Raw genomic sequence first — 6,058 nt, 5'->3', positions numbered from 1 at the left:
AGTTTGGAAAAACAGCGACTCAGAGGGGATATGATAACATTATACAAATATATTCGGAGCCAGTACAAAACATTATCTGTAAATCTATTCATAAACAGGGCTATACATAGGACACAAGGTCGCGCATTTAGGCTGGAAGAAAGGAGATTTCATGTAAGGCAAAGAAAAGGTGTTTTTTTATAGTAAGAGTAATAAGGATATGGAATTCTCTGCCTGAAGAGGTGGTTTTATCAGAGTCCATACAGATGTTTGAACTGGAATTGGATAAATATTTCCAAAAACATAACATACAGTGATATAATTTCTAATTAGTGGGGTAATAGCTGCTTGATCCAAGGAGACATCTGACTGCTATTTTGGGGTCAAGAAGGAATTTTTTTCTAGTTTGCAAAATTGGAAGCGCTACAGACTAGGTTTTTTGCCTTCTTTTGGATCAACAGCAAAACATATGTGAGGAAGGCTGAACTCAATGGACGCAAGTCTCTTTTTAGCTATGTAACTATGTAACTATGTTACACATCCCAAATAAATATTTGTTAAATATAGCAATAAGTAAACAGAATATTAAACATCTTCTGGAACATTACAGCTATCTTTACAATCACCCTAATGGAACCTGGCTTTACATTGCAATGCAGTCAGTGGACTATCGATGATCTAATTTCCTGACCTATTCATTCAACTTGATTATGTCTGATTTTATTTTTGACTATACCATTATTTAAATGAAATTTCCGTAACTGGTCAACGGAAACCTTGTTTTCTTTTGTGTATTGTGAAAGAGAAAAGTCACTGGACTATAAACGTCTCATTAATAGTTAGTCTACACATATTTCACAGATTAATCGTATAGATCTATATTGTTGCTTTTTTAACTCTGCTTTCTAAGTGCAGCAGGGACAGATATAAATCAAAGTGGGGAATTTCTCTCAGTTTGGCCATGACTAGTTTAGAATTATGTGAAGCATTTGAAAAGCAAAAGCTATTAATGATTAACTTGTTGTGTCAGGTATTTCCACAAAGAGAAAAAAATGCACCATCAAATGTAATTTAATCAAATAATTTAGTTATCTAAATAATTTTACACGCAGGTGAAGCTAGGTTCCACAAATATCTGGGGCTTAACTCCCAACAACAAAAAAAGATGACTTGCCCTAACCGAGAGATGGGATGTGACCTTCCTGTCCTATTTCCTCCTCTCTACTAGACTTGTGCAAAGTATTCATCCCAATCAAAATCCTTTCCCCCAGGATTTACCTGTGGAGTATTATTCATTGACCAAGACTCTAGAGGGAAATCTCAGCCAAACTGATTTGTTCAGGTGTGGATCAAAAATAGAAAAGATACTACGGAAGTTCACCCTATGGAAATTTAGAGTCTCCTAACTATCAACTGCAATATTAGCACGCAGGTACCATCTATATGGACAGGACTACCTTTGGTTAATGCATTTTAGGCAATAATAATAAAACCTGTTGGTTTATCCATTTGGATGATAGAATTCTTGTCCTTTTCTATAAAGCTGATTTTTCCTCGTTATGTTTTAATATATTACACTCACCTATATCAGCCTTCTCTTTACCAGTACCCATGAGGAATGTATAGGGTGAACTTCTGTATTTTCTTTTCTATATCTAGCTTGTAGGGTCCCTGCTCAGAACTGACCACCCCTGCTGGGAATATTTCCTATTGAGGGGATATTAGACATCTTCTTTATTGCTTGTGGATCAAAAATGTTTTACTTGGGCGAATTCGGCTTAAACATACTTTTCTACAAGTCTACTTTCTACCTATGAGCAGCGTACTGCTGATGTTCTCTAGAATCTGCAAGCATAACAAGAATCAAGCACATGCTTGACATCCACGTATTGGATGTGATGCCACCACAATACTTAATAGAGGGGTGTGCAGCAAAACAGTTATGTTCCCCAGGCACCAGAAGTCACCAGCAGAACACTATATTACTAATGTTTGTTTTTAGAATAGGTGGCTGGTTTAAGAAATAGTTGTCTGAAGTAAAATTAATAATGAGGAAAAAATACCAATATCCCCCAGCCTCCTCCACCAGCTGTAGAGATTCGGGGTGAAAGAGTCCGACGTCTTGGGCAGTGATGGCTAACCTTGACACCATAAATTGTTTCTGGACTACATTTCCCATGATGCTCAGGTAGCTTTTAGTCTCTAGGGCTTTAGCTCTAAGAGCCCCTGTGAATTAATATATGTGCCCCAAAGCTAAAAATGCCACTTATCCTGCCATCTTTATGACCTCAAACTATAATTACCAAGTTATAAAAACAAATCGCCATCCTTCGACTCTATTTATTCAAGCAATAAAAGCTAAAATATTAAAGCAGCTGGCCTGCATACAAATGTACTAGACAAATAATATGCTTTATTATAATAGAACTTATTATTCTAATGGTAAATAACTGGTTAAAATTTTGCTTTTTTTCTATATTTATTTTCATGTAGGTATTTCACCACAGTACCTTTAAAAAGAAAACCTACATCCATTTAAAAAAAATAAAACAATAAAATAACATTAAAAAACATATTGCTAGTTAAGTCTTCTATTTTGTAGTCCCACACTTGATGTTCATTTAGAAGATTGCGTGAATACTTTCATGTTTCACTAAACTCTAAATTTTCATAAATCATATCCAAATAGAAGAATGGGGGCGGGGCCGGCATACCCGGAGCACGACAAACCCACGAGGCCCATATACCCGCATGGTAAGCGGAGGCAGCGGAACGAGGTGACAGCGGGAGAGACGAGGATATCGGTCCAGCCCCGCTCCCCCCCTGGCCGGTGGGGTTGATCCCGGCCCATGAGTCTGACTTTCAGAGGCTGGAGAAGGAGACCCATGTGGCACAAGGCCCCTTACCGCATAGGGACAAGATGGCCGACGCACATGCTGCAGGGGACCGTGCTGAGACACCTTGGCCTCCGGGTTGGATGGACCCCGCTGGGCGGCAAACTGGTAAGCGGGGAGCCGGCCCTGACCCCTGGATTTGGTGGTGAGTCCAGGGGAAAGGGCCCCCAGCTCTGTGAGCCCTGTGGAGCCGGGGCATGCGGCCCCCCAGCGGACCGGTGACCGGGGAGGCACGCGCCAGCGCCATGCATGAGACCGGAGCGGGGCGAGGCGCAGCGGAACTGGAGCTCCAATGAGGTTCTGCAAGAGCTGGGGAGGTGCAGGGGGCAGGTGATCCGCGGACTTTCGGGGGGTAGACGGCTGGACTGCCACTGTCCCCGAGTGCCCACGGTGCAGTGGAGCCTCCCACTGACAGACAGAAGCACGCCTTGGGGGGGAACTGAGGGGTGGTTTTCCACGATGGGGGTGCCGGGAGGACTTGGTTGTGGACTTCCTGCCCATCATCGAAACACTAATCCTGTACAGCAGTTATGTCAGATGGAAGCCTATATGGATGCCGCCCGGGAAGCTGACAAAGCCAAGCCAGACAGGTTCACACACCGGGCGATAAAACACCACCTCCAGCGAAGTGACTCACCTTTTCTTTCTTTCTTTCTTTTCTTTCCTTTTTTTTTTTCTATCCCCAGAGGATATGGGTCATTATTTTAAGCCAGAAATCAACGGTTTCACAGCTGTCCAATAATATGCATGTTGTGTACATATAACTGTTGAGTTCATACTAGATCCTAATTGCTCATGCCATCTCATTATACTTTTGCAGTTTACACCATTACGATCTTAAGCCCTGCATTTCTAGTTATTTTGTTGCTATACGGGCACATGAGGTGGGTGAGGAGTCGCATAACCTTTTTTTTTTCTCTTTTTTCTCACTATATAGCCTAAATAACGCATTAACTATGTTTCAGTCCATGATTTTTATTGCTACGTGACCGAGGGCAGAGTAGGATAAAGCTAAAGTTTAAATGCATACCCAATAGCAGCGGCACAGTTATAATGCCAGCAGCTTAGAAACAGGTTCCATTTAATATATTGCCAATGCAGCCATGGTTTGAATATGTTGTAACACGCTAGCGAGATGCCACATTTCCTACCAGAGCTAAAAGTACTCTGCAAAATGCATGAAAATTCAAAAACATATGAATCATTATGACAAGTCATAATGTTCTGAAATATACGCAACCAAAAATAAGTCTATCTTTAATAATACGCATGATCTGATCAATTCGCCTCTGTGCAGGCGACACCATGCACCCATCTCCATGTACTGATGTTTACGCCCCTGCGTGGGCGACTACCTGCTTTACTAAAAACAAATTTGATATCCGCGTTTATGATATGCTAAAAATAAAAATATTCAAAACAAATAGAAGAATGGAATTGTGCCTATGACTGCGAATTTCTCAAGATCTGCTATTGTTGCATCATTGTTTCCATTTGTATTTACTTCTTAAAAATTAAATTTAGTGGAAGGTCCTGTTAGAATTATAAAATGATTGACAGCTTTTTCTGGAAAATACAGACATACATTTAACCCCTTAAGGACACATAACATGTGTGACATGTCATAACATATCTCAAAATGAATAAATGTAAATGTGCCAACCAATATCTACTCTTATCTAACTACTCTGTGCTAAGTATGCGGGTTAAGAAAATATGCAGTTGCATTTATACTTCCTCTGTATGGTGAAAAAACACAACATGGGCTAATAATGAAGCTTTTAAACGAAATATCTAAAGTTAGAACGGGATGGAAAATTACAGCGAAATCAATAGGTTTATCTGGTTAAGCACTAACTGGACTTACAAAGCAATACAAATAGAATTACATTGAGATCCCTCACCTGGTGCCACATATCAGTTCCAAAGTTCACTTAAAGGACATTTGTTTCTAAAATAAAATTGTGCAAATTAAACTTGGGGGAGAAATATCAATATCAGTATATCAACATTGGTTTTGAGACAGAGCCAAAACTGTTGTCGGATAAGACTTTGTACAAACGCAGCCTAATACCTCCCTTATTCTGTCTAGAATGAAGGTATACAAATCTGTACTGGGAGGTCACTTTATGTTCAAGGTGTGTGCTTTAGATAGCATGCAGGTGTAACCATTGTTTAGCAAAATAAATGAAACGTGTTTATCATGGAAATAGAAGTTACAAAACAACAAAAAGATTTGTCAAAATGAAAATGTCCCACTATAGTCAAACATGAGAAATTTCACCACTATACATAAATGTATGCCTGCTTATGACTTCTGATTAATAGTGATGTCCCGAACAGTTCGCCAGGAACCGTTCGCCGGCGAACATAGCGTGTTCGCAGTCGCGAACATGCGCAATGTTCAGTCCGCCCCCTATTCGTCATGGAGGTGGGAGGGTGTGCTGCTGATTGGCTGGAATGTGTCTGCTGACTGTGAGGTACAGGGTCAAAGTTTACTCAATGATGACGAATATGTTCGGTCCGCCCCTATTCGTCATCATTGAGTAAACTTTGACCCTGTACCTCACAGTCAGCAGACACATTCCAGCCAATCAGCAGCAGACCCTCCCACCTCCATGACGAATAGGGGGCGGACCGAACATTCCGCTATGTTCGCCGGCGAACTGTTCGGGACATCACTACTGATTAACAAATGACTTCCTCACATGTTTCTGACATGTTCCAAATAATCTTTAACTCACTTGCATCGCAGTGGATGCATGATGAGCATTCTTGCTTGAAAGTGTGTATATATAGCATAATATGTCTAAATATATATATATATATATATATACATATATATATATATATATATATATATATGTATATATATATATATATATAAATAAAAAATAAAAACTGGCACACTCATAGGGCTTTAAAAGGCAAAAAAAAATTGCTTTAATAAAAAATAAACCTTGGCAATTACATTTCGTGATCTCATCTCAGATGAGTAGGTAGGCTAGTCATCTGAAGATTCCATCGTTAGTCAGTCAAGTATAATCTAGAATTAAGACAGTTAGGAGGCGTGATAACTAATATCATAACCTATAACCTTTGCCCTAATGTTTCTAACCCACATTCCTAACTCTCAATCCATACCTGCAAACCTACTGACCTTGCTCCTAAGCCTTTCCCGAATC

This window comes from Pelobates fuscus, chromosome 5 (assembly GCF_036172605.1).
Source record: "Pelobates fuscus isolate aPelFus1 chromosome 5, aPelFus1.pri, whole genome shotgun sequence".
NCBI classification, from domain to species: domain Eukaryota; kingdom Metazoa; phylum Chordata; class Amphibia; order Anura; family Pelobatidae; genus Pelobates; species Pelobates fuscus.
This window is presented reverse-complemented; position numbering follows the sequence as displayed.